At 45.1% G+C, this 18,724-nt stretch overlaps 1 protein-coding gene across 1 annotated transcript in view; it reads right to left on the bottom strand.

Annotated features, from left to right (window-relative positions):
• CACNG3 (calcium channel, voltage-dependent, gamma subunit 3) overlaps window positions 1–18,724 on the bottom strand; it is a 100,345-nt gene that overhangs the window by 13,614 nt on the left and 68,007 nt on the right. The gene's annotated exons all lie outside the window — the stretch shown is intronic.

Here is an 18,724-nt window from a genome sequence, read left to right as displayed (position 1 = left end):
AGCCTGCCAAGCTCCTCTGCCCATGGGATTCTCCAGGCAAGAATACTGGAGTTGGTTGCCATTTCCTCCTCCAGGGGATCTTCCTGACCCAGGGATCGAACATGTGTCTCCTGTGGCTCCTGCTGAGCCACCGGGGAAACCCAGTGGGTAGACATATATGTGTGTGTATATATATTTATATATAAAATCTTATCGTCCCATTTTACAGATGAAGCAACTGGCCAATAGCATTGTGCTTAGGGACTTCCCTGGTGGTCCAGTGGTTAAGGATCCACCTTGCAATGCAGAAGACTTGGGTTCAATCCCTGGTCAGGGGAACTAAGACCCCCTCATGCTTCAACAAAGCCCCAAGGAACCAAATAAATAATTTTGGGGGGAATGGGAGAGAGGCTCGGGAGGGAAGGGATATATATTAATATATAGTTATGACTGATTCGAGTTGTTGTATGGCAGAAACCAACACAACATTGTAAAGCAATAATCTTCCAATTAAAACACAAAACAAAACTGTGCTTGCGTTCAAATGCATAAGAGGTGAGCCAGAACACAGTCAAGGTCTGCTGGCTCCTCGGTGTGGATTCCAGGCACGGATTCGGAGTAACCTACTCTCTCTGATAGATAACACAGGATAGTCCCCTTTAACGATCTCCTTGCCTGGAACCACAGCTTGCTGGGCTCTGCTGTGCAGCTCACTCCTTCAGGAGGACAGAATTGCACGGGTATATCCTGGGGAAACGACAGTCAGCATTCTCTTTCCTTTTCTTCCTTCGCCATCAGCCTGAGTTAACTCATTGCGGGTGTTTGATAATCGTTGTGGGTGTTTGTTAACTAGCCAATTAGCCAGTCTCCAGGGCAGTTAATGGCTCTGCCAGTTCTCATAAATGACAAACAATTTCAGAACCTCTCACCACAACACAGTGTGAAATTATGCCTTATTGTTCTTGTCTCTGCCCGTAGAGATGGCGTGGAGGTGAGGGGCCAGGTGGTGTCGAGGACCGCAGACAAGGCTTATATTCACACACAGCTGGGCTTATATTTTCAGAGTAGTTACTGTAAGAAATAAGATCATATATGAAGTAAGATAATTTTTGCAAAGCTCTAGGCGCATCATTATAATGGCTAGCACCTTTGAAGTGCTTCCAGTGGGCAAGGCACAGAGCTAAAACCTACATTCTTCTCATTTACTCTCATCCACCACCCTAGGAGGTAGGGACTGTTCACACTGACATTCAATGATGAGCCAATGCAGGATCGCAAAGGAGAGAGAGTTGTCATAGCTGGTGAAGGGAAGAGTCAATATTTGCATCTGGCTTTACCATTACACTATGTCTATTAATCTGATAATAATAGGAGTGCTATGCATTTTTAAAAACATTTTATTTATTTATTTGGCCCCACAGGATCTTAGTTGTGGCATGCAGGATCTAGTTCCCCAACCAGGGATCGAACCTGGGCCCCCTGCTTTGGGAGCACAAAGTCTTAGCCACTGGACCACTAGGGAAGTCCCTTGCCGTGTATATTCTTAAAATTTTAATGAAGTGTAGTTGATTTACAATGTTCTGTTAGTTTCTGCTGTTCACCAAAATGATTCAGTTATATGTGTATATATATAATTTTCATATTCTTTCCAAGATGTCTTATTACACAATATTAAATATAGTTCCCTTTGCTATACAGTAGGACCTTGTTGTTTATCCATTCTGTATGTCTCAGTTTGCGTCTGCTAATCCCAAGCTCCCAATCCATCCCTCTCCCTACCATCCCCCGACCCCGATCCTTGGCAACCACAAGTCTATTCTGTATGTCTGTGCATCTATTTCTGCTTTGTGGAAATTCATTTATGTCATATTTTAGATTCCACATATAAGTAGCATCATATGGTATTTGCCTTTCTCTTTCTGACTTACTTCACTTAGTATGATAATCTCTAGGTTCACCCGTGTTGCTGCAAACAGCATTATTTCATCCTTTTTAATGGCTAAGTAACATCCCATTGTCACCCCACTCCAGTACTCTTGCCTGGAAAATCCCATGGACGGAGGAGCCTGGAAGGCTGCAGTCCATGGGGTCGCTGAGGGTTGGACACGACTGAGCGACTTCACTTTCACTTTTCACTTTCATGCATTGGAGAAGGAAATGGCAACCCACTCCAGTGTTCTTGCCTGGAGAATCCCAGGGACGGGGGAGCCTGATGGGCTTCCGTCTATGGGGTCACACAGAGTCGGACACGACTGAAGTGATTCAGCAGCAGCAGCAGCAACATCCCATTGTGTATACGTACTACACTCTCTTTATCCATTCCTCTGTTGATGGACATTTAGGTTGCTTCCTTGTCTTGAGGAGAGCCATGTATTTAACCCGCACTACAAGTATGCTCCAAACCAGAGGCATTTCACAGAAAATGGCATGCGATATGAGCCCATTCTCTTGGTTTTGATTCTCCACTTACCAGGCAGAGAAGGGACTCAGAACCAAGAAGGGGAGTCTTGGAGAGAAGGCTTGAAGACTCAAAGAAATTCTTGGAAGAAGGACAAACTCAGAACTCCTTCCCTGATATTGAGAAAAGGCCTTCCTTTTTCTTGTTTGGATTTGAGAGTTTCAGCCAGATTCCTGTTTGTTTTTAAGCCCCATCCCCTTCCACCTGGCTGGATAACAAATCAGAATAAGTCACACATGTGAAGCACTTACCGTATACCACATGCCATTCTAAATCCTCTCTAGCACTCAAGACAGCCTGTTGAGGTACCTGGTTTTATGAGCCCTATTTCACAGATGAGGAAATCTATAAAGCAGGTGATTTTCCCAAGGATACAGCTACAAGCGGCACACTCAAATGTAAGTCTTTCAGACTCCAAAGCCAAGTTCATAATCACTACTCAGAACTGCACTCTCTTCAGCACATTTTAGGGTTGTAAGCAAAGTCCTTTGCCAGATGGCTCTATGACCATTTCATGGTCCATCCACTGTTATAAACCAGACCATAGGATGGTGGTTTTTCCATCCACTATGCTTTTTCCAGGGTTTATATCAGGGGCCACTGGGCAGGGCAAGAAGAGTGGTTGTAGGACCACCTATTAATAGCTATTTCACATTCCCAACAAGAGATTTCACAGGAAGGAAAAGTTCAGCTGAAGACTAAATGTGAGAACTACTGAAACAGACCAGTCAGAACCACACGGGACTGGAGGGCTACACACACGCCCGCATCTGCTTGTGAAATGCGCCTTACCTAAGGGGGCTTAAGGCAGCCTGAAGCTAGGATGCAGAGCCAGCGAACACCAGTGGCTCCTGGAGAAACAGTCAAGAATTTTAAGTGGTCTAAAGCGTTGCACCACCTGTTTCGTACAGCCTACGAGCTGAGGCTGGTTTTTGCATATGTAGATGGTTGGAAAAATCAAAAGAAGAATGTTGTTTCATGACACATTAAAAAAAAAAAAAAACTAAACGAAATTCAACTTTCAGAGTCTGCAAATAAAATCGTATTGAAATCCAGCCATGCCCGTTTGTTTACGATTTTTGTGCCAAAATGGCAGAGCTGAGTAGTTGTGGTAGAGACAGCAAAGCCAAAATTATTGACTGTTTGCCTAAGGAGGCTTCCCAGGTGGCTCTAGTGGTAAAGAAGCCACCTGCCGATGCGAGGGACATAAGAGATGTGCGTTTGATCCCTGAGTTGGGAAGATCCCCGACCCACTCTAGTATTCTCGCCTGAAGAATCCCAAGGACAGAGGAGCCTGGTATGTTATAGTCCATGAGGTTGCAAAGAGTCAGACACAGACTGTGTACAACCTGCGGTGGGGGCAAAGTGGGAAACAAATGGGCCTTCTTGGGGCTGGAGAACTTAATCCAAGCTGGAGCTTCTGAAGCAGATAATGTTCATCTAGGGCAATTGGACTGAAGAATGTTCTGTTTGGTGTGTTTGTTTGTTTATGTTCTGTTTTTCACTTGTATTTTATTGTATTTTGATTTTAAATTTTATTAATATTTTAAAATTAATTATTTTTGGCTGTGTTGGGTCATATTTGCTGCATGTGGGCTTGCTCAAGGGCTTTCTCTAGTTGGGGAGACTTGGGGGTAGGTGGCCACTCTCTTTGCAGTAGCTTCTCTTGTTGCAGAGCATGGGCTGTAGGGCACTCGGGCTTCAGTAGTCGTGGCTCCCGGGCTCTAGAGTTCAGGTTCAACAGTTGTGACTCATGGGCTTAGTTGCTCCTGAACATGTTGAATCTTCCCAGACCAGGGATCGAACCCATGTCCCCTGCACTGGCAGGTGGATTCTTTATCATTGGACCACCAGCGAAGTCCTGTATATTTTTATAAGTTAAGTATATCGCTGCAATTTAAAATTCAGGATATGTCCCAGGAAAATCTGATTTGCAGCTTCTCTTGAACAATGGGGCGCTCTGTCCCACGTGTCCATGTGGAAACAATCCCCAGCAGCTGGGCATCAGTAACCCCTCCCCTGCTTTGGACTGGATGTGAGTTTCTCTAGTTGGCCAAAGTCCCCACCCGGCTCTACATCACTTGAGCTACCTGTGGCGAATTACCGCTCCAAATCTCAATTTCTTCTTCTACAGGATGAAGATAATAACAATAATAACTTCATGAGGTTGTCATGAGAATTAATCGAGGCTGTAATAGTAGTGCTGTACTCAGCAGTTTCTATAGAACTCTTTTAATCAGGCAATGACGAAAGGCACTTAGTATAGTTCCTGGCACATAGTAAGAACTCAATAAATTATAACTATTCCTACCATTGGCTTGGGGAGGTATTTTAGGACCAGAAGAGACACATTGGTGCCATGATGAGATTTTAAAAAGCAATACAAAAGGAAAGGGAATCAAGAATTTCCCTGAGGAAGACTCCACACTGAAAATGAAGCTGCTGGCACCATAAGTCATACACTCATCAAAAAGTGAACTTGGCCATTCGTACAAGTAGCGTATTGCCAGCTCCCAGAAATAACCACTGTTCAGCATTTCTGTATGTTTCCTTCCAGCCTTCTCCCCACACCCCCCGGGCTGTAACACACAAATAGGTTTTTTTTTTAAAATAAAGATTTTGCTGTTCTTATTCTCACTTATATTTTCTCATCAGTATTTCCCCACATCAGTAAAATCTAAGGAAAACAAAGGATGGGATTGGACTTGCCCATGAATTGCAGAGGATGGAACCAAGAGAGATGCTGAAAACAGGTACCCTGCGAGGATGAAGTCGGGATACAGAGATAAGCACTGTCCTAGTACAGCTGAGGCTAAGACACTGGGGCTGAGAGAAGCAGAAACCAGGAATGTGGTACACCAGGAGAGGGCTCGGTGGTGCTTGGTCTAGGAGACAGACCAGCGGTTACAGGTGAGAGGGGATGGGAACCCCAAGTAGAGCACATAGGGAGCTAGGCTGTGAGCACTCACAGACCTCAGGACCCCAAAAAGAGCTTTGGAATGACAGGGAGACCCAAGACAGATTTCCTGAAGTGTTGAAGTGTAATTACAGGGACTGGATTTGGGGTGACAACAAGACTCATCCTGCAGAGAAGTTTACACTAATAGCTCATCCCTGGCTCTGACAATAGAAGAATACTTCTTTCCTATGAGGAAGACACCTCCTTTAAACCAACAATCCTTTTCAAAGGTCAAACCCTAGAAATAGTCCCATTACAATCAAGAATGAGATATGAATGCCCACAATTGCCTCTCTTATGTACCATGGTTCTACAAGCTCCAATACAAGAAGAAATAAAACAGAATTAAGAGTTATACACGATAAAAAATAGGGTAAAATTATCATTTCTTTCCAGGTGATCAAATTGTCTATTTGGTAATGGAAGCTGGAGGCAATTCACTATGAAAAAAATAGTAGAATGAATGAAAGAAGTCAGGAAGGTGGCTCCTGGTAAGATATTAAACCATAAAACAAAGCTGTAATAATTAAGTCATTGTGGTATTGACATTGACAAAGTACATTTATTAGGATATTTTTTCAAAGCAGAGAAATGTTAGAAAGAAAATAAGGAGCAATCCATTATTCTGTATTCAGATAACCCCTGTTAAACTAAAAGAATATATGTATGTAGTTAGAAAATTCAAACAGTGTATATAGAAAAGGCATAAGATTAAAGGAAAAGCGCTTCCTTCATCACCCAAAATTCTCTCACTTGATAACTTCGTAGAGTGATTTCTGTTAACTGAATGTTGAATGAAATCATGTCTAAACTGAGATCTGAAGGTTAATTAAAAGTTAATCAGAGTAAGGGAGGTGTGTGGCTCCAGGCAGAGTGGAATAACTTGTGAGATGATGAGAGGGAGTGAGTGAAAGAAAAACTCCTTTGGGTCCTCTGAGTGATTCAGGGTGTTAAGAGGATCGATGGTGGCTGGTCTGGGAGACAGATCCAGTAGCCACTGGTGACAGGTGATAAGGTGATGGATACCTGGGGTAGGGCAGGCATGAGAACTGGGCTGTGAAGATTGATTGCTTCAACCTCCCGCTCTCTCCCTCCCTCCCTCCCTCCTTCCTTTCCTTCTTTCCATCCTTCCCCCAAATTTATCAAACACCCACAGTGTACCAGAGCTGTTTTAAGTCCTAGGAATTGACTAGTGGCCAAGACAAAGAAGATTCTGGTCCTCAGAATTTATATCCTTGCTGGAAAAGAGAGTCTATAGACTATTCAATAAAAGAATAAGATAACTTTGCTGTAAAGAAACCCTACAGGATGATGTGATGGTGGGGGAGATGGTTGGCAACTTGGGGCAGGGTGGTCCAGGGGAACATATGACCTCAGACCTGAATACAGAGAAGGAGTCAGTGGTGTGAAGAGCGGGAGAAAGGGCTTTCCAGGCCAAGGGCAGTGCAAGGGCCAAGGCTCTGGGGTTGGGAATGAGCTTGGGGAACAGAAAGGAGGCCAGTGGGTGGAAGAGGGCTTCTTGTGGGGGTGTTACTGGGTCCATCAGCTGCCCTTCAAGCTGTGCCTTCAGCACTGAGGTCTATGGAATATCTCAGAGGTCGGGTTGCACAAGGACCAAGGTCACCTCCATCTCTTCCTTAGGGTTGGGGTAGCCTAAAGTGCCTACATGGCCTTGAGGGTCGGGGTAGCCTAAAGGACCTACATGGCCTTGAGGGTTGGGGTAACCTAAAGGATCTACATGGCCTTGAGGGTCGGGGTAACCTAAAGGATCTACATGGCCTCGAGGGTCGGGGTAACCTAAAGGATCTACATGGCCTTGAGGGGCTTCCAGACATGCCAGGGAGGCAGCCAGGCTGGGGAGGGAGCCCAGAAAATGGGATGTTCGTGTTTTTAACTCATAAAGCCCTTGTCACGTATCTCCAGGGAAAGTGGTGTTTCCACGTTCCCTGGCTCAGTCTCCATCCTGAATATTTCCTTTCAGATCTGAGTACCGTGGGCACCCAGCCTGATCTTGGGAAATGGCCATCAACAATCATGAAGTGGGGATTAGGCTGTTTTGCTTGGAATTTCTTTTTTTTTTTCTTCAAGTTTTTTAAAACTGAAGCATAGTTGATTTACAATGCTGTGTTAGTTTACACACACACACACACACACACACATACACACACACACATATATCCATTTTTCTCAGCTTCTTTTCCCTTATAGGTTATTACAAAATATTGAGTATACTTTTCTGGAATTTTTACAAACAGGTCAGATTCTTGTAATTTGGAGAAATAAAGGCTGTACCCTCTAAGAGACGGGAACCCAGACCACCTTACCTTCCCCCTGCGAAACCTGTATGCAGGTCAAGAAGCAACAGTTAGAACCGGACATGGAAAATGGACTAGTTCAAAATTACTCCCTTGATGTGAGTACATCAAGGCTGTATATTGTCACTCTGCTTATTTAACTTATATGCAGTGTACATCATGTGAAATGCCAGGTTGGATGAAACACAAGCTGGAATCAAGATTGCTGGGAGAAATAAAAATAATCTCAGCTATGCAGGTGAGATTGGCACAAAGTGAAGAGAAACGAAAGAACCTCTTGATGAAAGTGAAAGAAAAGAGTGGAAAAGTTGGCTTAAAACTCAACATTCAAAAAACAAAGAGCATAGCATCCGATTTCATCACTTCATGGCAAATAGATGGGGAAACAGTGAAAACAGTGACAGACTTTATGTTCTTGCACTCCAAATCACTACGGATGGTGATTGCAGCCATGAAATTAAAAGATGCTTGCTCCTTAGGAAAAAAAAACTATGATGAACTTAGCATATTAAAAAGCAGAGACATCACTTTGCCAACAAAGGTCCACATAGTCAAAGTTATGGTTTTTCCAATAGTCATGTATGATGTGAGAGTTGGACCATAAAGAAGGCTGAGCACCGAAGAATTGATGCTTTCAAATAATTGTGGTGCTGGAGAAGACTCTGGAGGGTCCTTTGGACTGCAAGGAGATCCAACCAGTCAATCCTAAAGGAAATCAATCCTGAATATTTATTGAAAGGACTGATGTTAAAGCTCCAATACTTTGGATCACCTAATATGAAGAACCAACTCACTGGAAAAGACCCTGATGCTGGGAAAGATTGGGGGCAAGAGGAGAAGAGGGCGACAGAAAATGAGATAGTTGGATGGCATCACCAATGGACTTGAGTTTGAGCAAACCCCGGGAGATAGTGAAGGACAGGAAAGCCTGGCATCCCATGGGGTCACAAAGAGTCAGACACGACTGAGCAACTGAACAACACCTCTTTAGCAGCTACATATTTGACTTAGAAAGAGGTTGTCCAGTGGCACAGTCATAGGAACAAAGCTTTGGAGCCCTCAGGCCTGAGTTCAAATCTCTGTTCCACCACTTACTAACTCATTGGTTGAGCGACCTTGGATGAGTTATTTATTCCACTGAGCCTCGGTCTCCTGTAAGAAAACAATAATCTGCAAATAACTTCTCAAAGAAATAAGTATGTTACCTGCTGTTTGTTTAGATGTGCCCTGTGCCACGCGTCAAGTTAAGGGATCTTTGTGTAGTGCTTGCAACCCCATGAAGCGGGTACTCCTGCTGGTTGTAGACTGGAGTGAGGAGTGTGGATTCAGGAGCCAAAATGCCTGACTGTGAGAGCTGGCTGTGTTGCAAGTTACTGAACTTACGTGTATCTCAGTTTCCTGTCTGTAATCTGAGAATACTGGTGGTATATAGCTTGTGGGGTTAAATGAGGATTAAAAGAGTTAATGTTTGTCTAGAGCTTTAGATTGATGGTTACTATTATGTGTGTGTTAATCCAATCACTCCATTTATAGACAGGAAACCTGAGGCCTAAAACCAAGGTCTGTCTAACTTCAGAGCCTGAGGTCTTAGCAAAATCCCCTAAATGGTACTAACATGGTGCTGAGCCCCAAGAACAGCGTTAACAAACGACAGCTTCTGGGACTTCCTTGGCAGTCCAGTGGTTCAGGCTCGAAGCTTGCAATGCAGGGGACACAGGTTCAATCCCTGGTTGGGGAACTAAGATCCTGCATGCCACATTGTGTGACTCCTATTGCATCCCATCCCCCGCCAAAAAAAAAAAAAACCCCAAACCAAGGGACAGCTATTAATGTTGTTACTAACTATTTGGGGCACAGGGGGAAAGGAAGCCATGGGGAAGCTGGAGATCGTGTCTTCTCCCTGCCACCCTCACATGGACATGTCTATACATGCACAGACCTGTGTGTGGGCGTGTGCACACGTGTGATTCCCACATAGAGATGAGCCAGGCAGGAAGCCTGAGGAGCCGCCACACCCCAGCAGGAACAGGCCTAGACTGCCGGCTGTACCACGTTTGGGCAAGGGCCCGACAGAGCTTTTCTGGGTCAGCTAAAGACAGCTCTGATTTCAGTGGTTTTGGCTTCAAGATGGGAAATACCAGACCCAGAGCAGAAAGACCAGGGGAAGTGAGAGAGTCATTCAAATCAAATCAACCATCCTTTTTTCAAGTTTGCAGTCCTGAAGGGAGACCCTGAATGGAGGGCAGTTGTCCACAGGATGTCCATCCTCTGAAGGGAGGAGATCAGTCTGGCAGAGCCCCTCAGTGGTCTTCAGGTGGGTCTCCTACCATCCACCTCCTGCAGACTGTGAGCAGCCCATGTTGATAGTCCTGGGGCAGAATTTGGTGGCTGTGGCACCATCTGACCTGACAAAGGATTACTTCTGAGCAGTCTCTGGACAGTGACCATGTGTTCAGGTTGAGGGTGGATGCTCCTAGCCAGCCCCACCCAGCCCAGCATCAATGCCCAGAACCTGGTCCAGCCCAGAAACACAGCCAAGCCAGTGCCTGGACCTTGGCACCCATTCCATTTCACTGCTGCAGTCAAATGTCAGGCCCCTGAACTCCAGCTCAGAATGAAAACCGAGGCTCACTTGAGACAAGGGATCTGGGTCCAGTGATATATGTCTTTTGTTAAATGCTCATTGTGATGAATCTTCCTTGAGAAATCAGGAAAGAAGAACAAACATCAAGTCTGTGCCCTGAAAGTACTTGTGTTAAGAAAGCAAAAACCACCACCTGATGGTAAAGACGCTTGGGTTCCTGATATTAAAGCAGATCTTTATTACAGAAGATCAGATCAGATCAGATCAGTCGCTCAGTCGTGTCCGACTCTTTGCAACCCCATGAATCACAGCACGCCAGGCCTCCCTGTCCATCACCAACTCCCAGAGTTCACTCAGACTCACGTCCATTGAGTCAGTGATGCCATCCAGCCATCTCATCCTCTGTCGTCCCCTTCTCCTCCTGCCCCCAATCCCTCCCAGCATCAGAGTCTTTTCAAATGAGTCAACTCTTCGCATGAGGTGGCCAAAGTACTGGAGTTTCAGCTTTAGCATCACTCCTTCCAAAGAAATCCCAGGGCTGATCTCCTTCAGAATGGACTGGTTGGATCTCCTTGCAGTCCAAGGGACTCTCAAGAGTCTTCTCCAACACCACAGTTCAAAAGCATCAATTCTTTGGCGCCCAGCTTTCTTCACAGTCCAACTCTCACATCCATACATGACCACAGGAAAAACCATAGCCTTGACTAGACGAACCTTTGTTGGCAAAGTAACATCTCTGCTTTTGAATATGCTGGGTACCTTGAAACAGTGCTTCCCAACATGGGATGCACATGGGGATTTCAGGGGTTGAGGGCACAGCTGGAAAATGCTGATCTTAGTTTCTGAAGATTCTGAATCTTTCTGAAGATTCTTACTTAATTAGCCTGGATATCTGGAGTTTGTAAAGCTGCCCAGATAAGTATAACTGATCAACTAAGGTTGAGACTCATAGCCTTCAGGAGAGCTCACTTAAGAATAGGGACCGGGACTTTCCTGGTGGTCCAGTGGTTAAGAACCTGACTTGCAGTGCAAGAGATGCAAGTTCACTCCCTGGTCTGGGAAGATCCCACGTGCCTCGGGGCAACCAAGCCTGTTGGCCACAAGTACTGAAGCCCGTGGACCAGAGAGCCGTGCTCTGTAACAAGAGAAGTCACCCCAATGAGAAGCCTGTGCGCCGTGACAATCGCCGCAACTAGAGAAAGCCCGCGTGAAGCAATGAAGACACAGAGCTGCCAAAAATAAATAAATAAAAATAGGGACCATCATTTCATAGCAAATAATAAAATTCAAGGTTGTTCTTCCAGCCTTATCTTGAAAATAGAATCATCACTAGTGAGACTATGTTTATTTTGTCTTATCTTTTCTAACTATACACTACAATGAACCCAAAAGTCAGTTATGTGGATTTTTGGTGGGAGGGGGCAACCTTTGTCTGATACAATCGCATGATGGTGCAATATGAAATCCTTCGCTTTCCCAGCTGGATTATAAAGTCTGACTTTCAGAGCCGGATCATAAAGTGGGTCACTTTTGCGAAAAATGTTTGAGCACGTCATCATTTTCTCAAGGGCTCCTCTTGATCCTTTGATATTCAAATGGCTGGGATGCGCCTATCACATCATCACTCTTGTTGGGTTTCTCTTCTCCCATTGTTAACTGGCGCCCTTCTGCGCGGGCTCTTGGTCGCCCTTGGCTGGCATGTCACCCCACGCCACCAAATCCCCAACAACCCTCACATCCATCTCGTGAAGTCCTGACTATGCTGCAAGACACCCATTCTCACTTTGCAGTCATTTTTGCCTCCTATTTGCGTGCTTTGGTCACATGTCGACATGAGCTGGCAATCAGAGAGAGGCTGCCTGGCCACAACCATGAACCACAGGGTATTCAACGGGGGTGCGGTGGGATGGGGCTGGGGGTGTGTTTGAGCAGAGACTGATTTTATGAAAGGTCAGGTCACACATTCACAGTAAGACGGAGTTTGCTGGCTCATCCGTGCAGCCTCGCATGTGCAGGATTTGGATAATGAATTCACCAATAATGAGGACCCTGAACTAGGTGTCTTTGAGCAAGACGCAGCACTTGGGGGTACAGCAATTATGGCTCATGGCTCCTAATAGGAATGAGTGAATTAAGGAGAAATAAACAGGCTCTTCTGAGGCTCCCGAACTGCTGTCAGTGCACATCCAAATTCAGTCTTTTGTTCAACAGATGTCTGCCAAGGTGCCTGGTTTGCATTAAGCTGTGTCCTGGGCACATGGGATTCATCAGTGAATGAACAGACTAGGTTCTGGAGCTCAAGGCTGTTATAGCCTAGTGCAGAGGGACCAACAGTGAATGAATAAATAAATGAAACAAAGGTTTCTGTAAAAATGGAAAAGGCAATTTCAAATAGTGATAAATGCCATGAAAATAATAATTTCCAGAGAGAGAGAGTGTCTTGGGAGGGGAGGGAGAGAACTGTAAGATTGGGTGGATAGGGAAGTCTTCTCTGCGAAGATTACCTGAGTGACAAGATTTGAAGATGTGAGGGAAGAACTTTCTAGGAAGAGGGCACCCCAAGTGCAAAGGCCCCAAGGCAGGGTAATATGGAGCGTGTTTCTGGAATCGAGGGAAGTGCAGGGAGCAGAGTAAGGGGGAGACAGGATAAAACCAGGTTCGATGCACGATACTGGATGCTTGGGGCTAGTGCACTGGGACGACCCAGAGGGAGGGTATGGGGAGGGAGGAGGGAGGAGGGTTCAGGATGGGGAACACAGGTATACCTGTGGCAGATTCATTTCGATATTTGGCAAAACAAATACAATATTGTAAAGTTTAAAAATAAAATTAAAAACAAACAACTAATCTACGGTGAAAGAAATCAGACTACTAAATACCCTGGGAGTTGGGGATGGAGTGATGTAGCAGAGATTAACGAGAAGAACAAAGGAACTTTCTGAGACGTTAGAAACGTTTTAAATCTTATAAAGAGTGGGTCACAAGAGTGCATGCATTAACCCAAACGTAATGAATTACAAAATTTTAAGATTGGTGCATTTCATTGTATATGAATTATTCATAAGTAGAAATATTATATTATAGATAAAGCTGTTATGAACATTTGAATGAAAAAAAAAAAAAAATAGGTCCACAAAGGAGCCAGAGGATGGAGTCCCTTTGAGGTCAGGGCTGGGAGCTGGAGAGGTGTGTGGTCCCTGCTTCTGGAGGGCTTTACATAGGTGAGAAACACAATCTGATTTACAGTTTTAGAAGATCTCTTAGACGGTGGCAGGGGCTTGCATAGGCGCAGGAAGGGAAGAGCATCATCAGAGGAGTCATTGAAAGCTATCATGAACCTTCTGAAGAAGTAACTGGTGATGGGGGAGGAACAATGATCCAGCCAGAGTCCAGCCACATCCACCCGGAGAGAGATGCCTTATCAAGTGAGTGTCCTGCCTTAGAAGCAAGTACAGAAAGTTGAGCTCAGAGCAGGGGCCTGTGGTGCTGTCTGTCCTTCTCTGCACCAGTTCTAGGTCTGATTTATTTCTGCAGAGCCTGACATTGGGCATTTTGCTTGATTAGCCCCTTTGCTGGGTTTGGGGTAAAAATTTTTTGTGGTCTTTAATTATCTGGTCAATTGCAGGCCCAACTGGAACTCCATTCTAACCCAAAGCCTGGGTCCTAGCTGGTTCTGAAGTGCAGAGTCAAGAGCCTGGCCCATCCTAGCCAAGACAGCAGTTCTCTCCACTTCTGTGTTTTGGATGCCCAGTTTGGCACCTGAAACTTCTTAGGCACTGATGTAGAACGCCTACTTCTGCCAACTAGGCAGAATAAGCCATGTGTTTTGGGGTACCAGGAAAGCAGGGGTAAAAACAGAGAGAGGAAAAAATGAGGATGGGAAATTAATCGATATTTGACTTTTACAAAATATCATTAAAATAGCTAAAGAATTGATGCTTTTGAATTGTGGTGCTGGAGAAGGCTCTTGAGAGTTCCTTGGACAACACAGATCAAACTGGTCAATCCTAAAGGAAATCAATCCTGAATATTCATTGGAAGGATTGATGCTGAGGAAGCTTCAGTACTTTGGCCAGCTGAAGAGGTGACTCATTGGAAAAGACCCTGATGCTGGGAAAGATTGAGGGCAAGAGGAGAAGGGGGTGACAGAGCATGACATGGTTGGATGGTATCACCAACTCAATGGACATGAGTTCGAGCAAACTCTGGGAGATAGTGAAGGACAGGGAAGCTGGTATGCTGTAGTTCACAGGGTCGCAGAGTCAGACACGACTTAGTGACTGAACAACAACAAAATTAAAATAGCATGGAAAAAATCCTGAAATGTGTTGTCCTTCCTTATTTAACAGCTTATTATTGTTATTTTAATATCAGATTATCTATGAGGGTGGGGGATGATCCCCATAATCATTTTAGTGAAAAATCATCTTAATCTCACCTTGGCAAGCATTGGCAGTAGTCAAAGAACCCATCAGTTTCCAGACCAAACAAATGGCCATGGCAGGGGTTCTGGGGGAAACCCTTTTTCTCTGGATTCCTGGAAAAGCTGGGCGCATCCACATGAGAATCACCTGGGCTCTTGTTAGGAAAAAAAGAAGTGTATTCTTGGGTTCTCTACACAAGGCAGTGAGTTAGGGAGAGTCTGAGAAACTGCTTGTTAGCAGGCTCTTGCAGGATTCTGAGGTTCACCAGAGTCTGAGAGCCACATTCTGCAGCCAGACAGACACAGGATCATTGTCACACACACAAAGAACTTGACCTCTGTGAGTTTGTGAGACCTTGACCGTGGAGCAGGTCCAGATAGGGTTTGCAAGGGTTTGTGGAAAGCAATTCACTCTTACAAGGTTGAGGTTGAGGCCATACAAGTGTTTTTTTTTTTTTTTTTCAACAAGGGAGCATCACACAGCCCTGAGTCCCTGCCCTGAGTGGGGAGCTCAGAGCAGCTGATCCCTTGGACTTGGCCTCCACATTCCCAGGTGCTAGCAGTTCCAAGGGCAGCGCCACACAGCGTCACAGAGACACATTGGAGAGACACCCACTGTGCAACTTGGAACCGACTCCTGGCTCCCTGCCTGTGTTCTTTAACACGAGTAAGCAGCATGTGAATGGCACACTTACAGTGTAACAGGTGGAGACGTGGGGTTCAAAAAGTTATTGTTATTTTTTCAATAGATTGTACTTTTTAGAGCAGTATTAGGTTCCAAGCAAACTTGAGGGGAAGGTCCAGAGATTTTTGATACACTCCTGCCCCACACACTCATTACTTTACCTTTATTTGCGTCCCCACCAGAATGGTACCTTTGTTATAACCGATGACACATGGGTTACACTGTGTAACCCACACTGACACATCGTTATCACTCAAATTCATAGTTTATATTCTATTTCATTCTTGATGTTGTATATTCTTGGGTTCGGACAAATATCTAACAGTATGTATCTATCATTATAGTATCACACAAAATAGTTTTCACTGCCTTAAAAAATCCTCTGTGCCAGTGAAGTAAGTCAGAAAGAGAAACACCAATACAATTTATTAATGCATACGTATGAAATTTAGAAAGACAGTAATGACGATCCTATATGCAAGGCACCAAAGGAGACACAGATGTAAAGAACAGACTTTTGGACTATGTGGGAGAAGGCGAGGGTGGGATGACTTGAGAGAATAGCATTGAAACACGTATTTTGCCATATGTGAAATAGAAGACCAGTGCAAGTTCGATGCATGAAGCAGGGCACTCAAAGCTGGTCCTGTGGGACAACCCAGAGGGATGGGGTGGGGAGGCAGGTGGGAGGGAGGTTCAGGATGGGGGGACACATATGCACCATGGGTGATTCATGTTGATGTACGGCAGAAACCACCACAATGTTGTAAAGAAATTATCCTCCAATTAAAATAAAGTAATTTTAAAAATGCTCTGTGCTTCACCTATCCATCCATCTCTCTCCTGACCCCTGCTGACCACCATTCCTTTTACTGTCTCCTTTTGTTGTGTCTTTTCCAGTGTCATATACTTGGAATGTCATACAGTTTCTGTCACGTAGCCATATGCATTTAAGATTCCTCCATGTCAGTCCCAATCTCCCAATTTATCCCACCCCCTACATTACTATGTATAAAGCAGATAACTAATGAGAACCTACTGTATAGCACAGGGGGAAATAAAAAGAAGACACAGTCTGTTTGTAGGACATATGTTAAGTTAACCTGAAAAGTGCATTCCAATATACTTTAGGTGCGGACAAATACTGCTTGATTCCACTTGTAGGAGGTACCTACTGCTAAGTCACTTCAGTCATGTCCGACTCTGTGCGACCCCGTAGACGGCAGCCCACCAGGCTCCCCCGTCCCTGGGATTCTCCAGGCAAGAACACTGGAGTGGGTTGCCATTTCCTTCTCCAATGCATGAAAGTGAAAAGTGAAAGTGAGGTTGCTCAGGCGTGTCCGACTCTTAGCGACCCCATGGACTGTAGCCTACCAGGCTCCTCTGCCCATGGGATTTTCCAGGCAAGAGTACTGGAGTGGGGTGCCATTGCCTTCTCTGATGAGGTACCTAGAACAGTCAAATTCGTGGAGTCGGAAAGTACATTGGTATATACGTATGACCGAGTCACTCTGCTGCGTACCTGAAATTATCACACCATTGTTAATCAGTTATACTCTAATACAAAATAAAAAGTTAAAAAGAGAAAGCACATTGGTAGATGCCAGGGACCAGGGGATGGGGAATGGGGACGGGGGAATGGGGAGTCAGTGTTTAATGGGGACAGAGTTTCAGCTTAGGAAGGTGAAAAATTCAGGAGATGGATGATGGTGAGAGAGGTCCAGCAAGGTGAATGTACTTCGTGCTGCTGAACTGTACAGTCACATAGTCAAAACAGTGTGTTTTATATTATGTGACTTTTACCACAATAAAAAATACATTTTTTAAGATTCCTCCATGCCTTTTCATGGCTTCATAGCTTTTTTCTCTACACTGAACAATATTCCATTGTTCGGATGTGCGACAGTTTATTTATCCACTCACATACTGAAGGACGGGTTTCCTAGGTGGTGCTAGAGCTAAAGAACCCATCTCCCAGTGCAGGAGATGTAGGAGACATGGATTCTGTCCCTAGGTCGAGAAGATCCCCTGGAAGAGAGCATGGCAGCCCACTCCAGTATTCTTGCCTGGAGGATCCCACGGGCAGGAGAACCTGGTGGGCTACAGTCCATGCGTGGCACGGAGTCGGACACGACATGCATACACGCATGCATACTGAAGGGCATCTTGATTGCTTCCAGGTTTTTGGCAATTGTGAACACGGTTGCTATAAATATCCATGTGTAGGTTGCTGTGTAGATATAAATACCAAGGAGTATTTGGACAAATACCAAGGTATATGATTGCTGGATTGTATGTTAAGTGTATATTTACTCTGTAAGAAAGCACCAAACTGTCCTCCAAAGCAGCTGTTCCATTTTGCATTCTCACCAGCAACGTTTCCCAGGTGGTGCTACTGGTAAGGAACTCACCTGCCAATGCAGGTAAACATAAAGAGACACAAGTTCGATTCCTGGGTTGGGAAGATCCGCTGGAGGAGGGCATGGCAACCCACTAATCCCATGGACAGAGGAGCCTGGTAGGCTGCAGTCCATGGGGTCTCGAAGAGTCGGACACGACTGAACGACTTCACTTTCACTTTTCACTTTCATGCATTGGAGAAGGAAATGGCAACCCACTCCAGTGTTCTTGCCTGGAGAATCCCAGGGATGGGGGAGCCTGGTGGGCTGCAGTCCATGGGGTCGCACAGAGTCGGACACGACTGAAGTGACTTAACAGCAGCAGACATGAATCAGTCATGGGTGCACATGTGTCCCTCCCATCCTGAACCCCCCTCCCACCTCCTTCTCCACCCTATCTCTCTGGGTTGTCCCAGAGCACCAGCTTTGAGTGTCCTGCTTCATGCATCAAACTTGTGCTGGTCATCTATTTAACATATGGTAATATACGTGTTTCAAGAGTTCTTCATATATTTTGGGTAACAGCCCTTTATCAGCTGTGTCTTTGGCAGATACTTTCTCCCAGTCTGTGGCTTATCATCTCATTTTATGGACATCATCTTTACAAAAGGCTGTTTTTTCAGCACTAATTTGGCATTTTCTTCATTAAAAAAATAATCCAGTAAAGTTTACATGCATGTGTGCTAAGTTGCTTTAGTCTTGTCCGACTCTTTACGACCCTATGGACTGTAGCCCTGCAGACTCCTCTGTCCCTGGGATTCTCCAGGCAAGAATACCGGAGTGGGTTGCCATGCCCTCCTCCAGGGGATCTTCCTCACCCAGGGATGGAACCCAGGTCTCTTACATCTCCTGTATTGGCAGGCAGATTCTTTACCACTAGTGCCACCTGGGATGCTGCCGGGGACCAGCAAAGTTTTGTTTT

This window comes from Bison bison, unplaced genomic scaffold (assembly GCF_000754665.1).
Source record: "Bison bison bison isolate TAMUID 2011002044 unplaced genomic scaffold, Bison_UMD1.0 scf7180017864072, whole genome shotgun sequence".
In the NCBI taxonomy this organism is placed as follows: Eukaryota; Metazoa; Chordata; class Mammalia; order Artiodactyla; family Bovidae; genus Bison; species Bison bison.
This window is presented reverse-complemented; position numbering and strand designations above follow the sequence as displayed.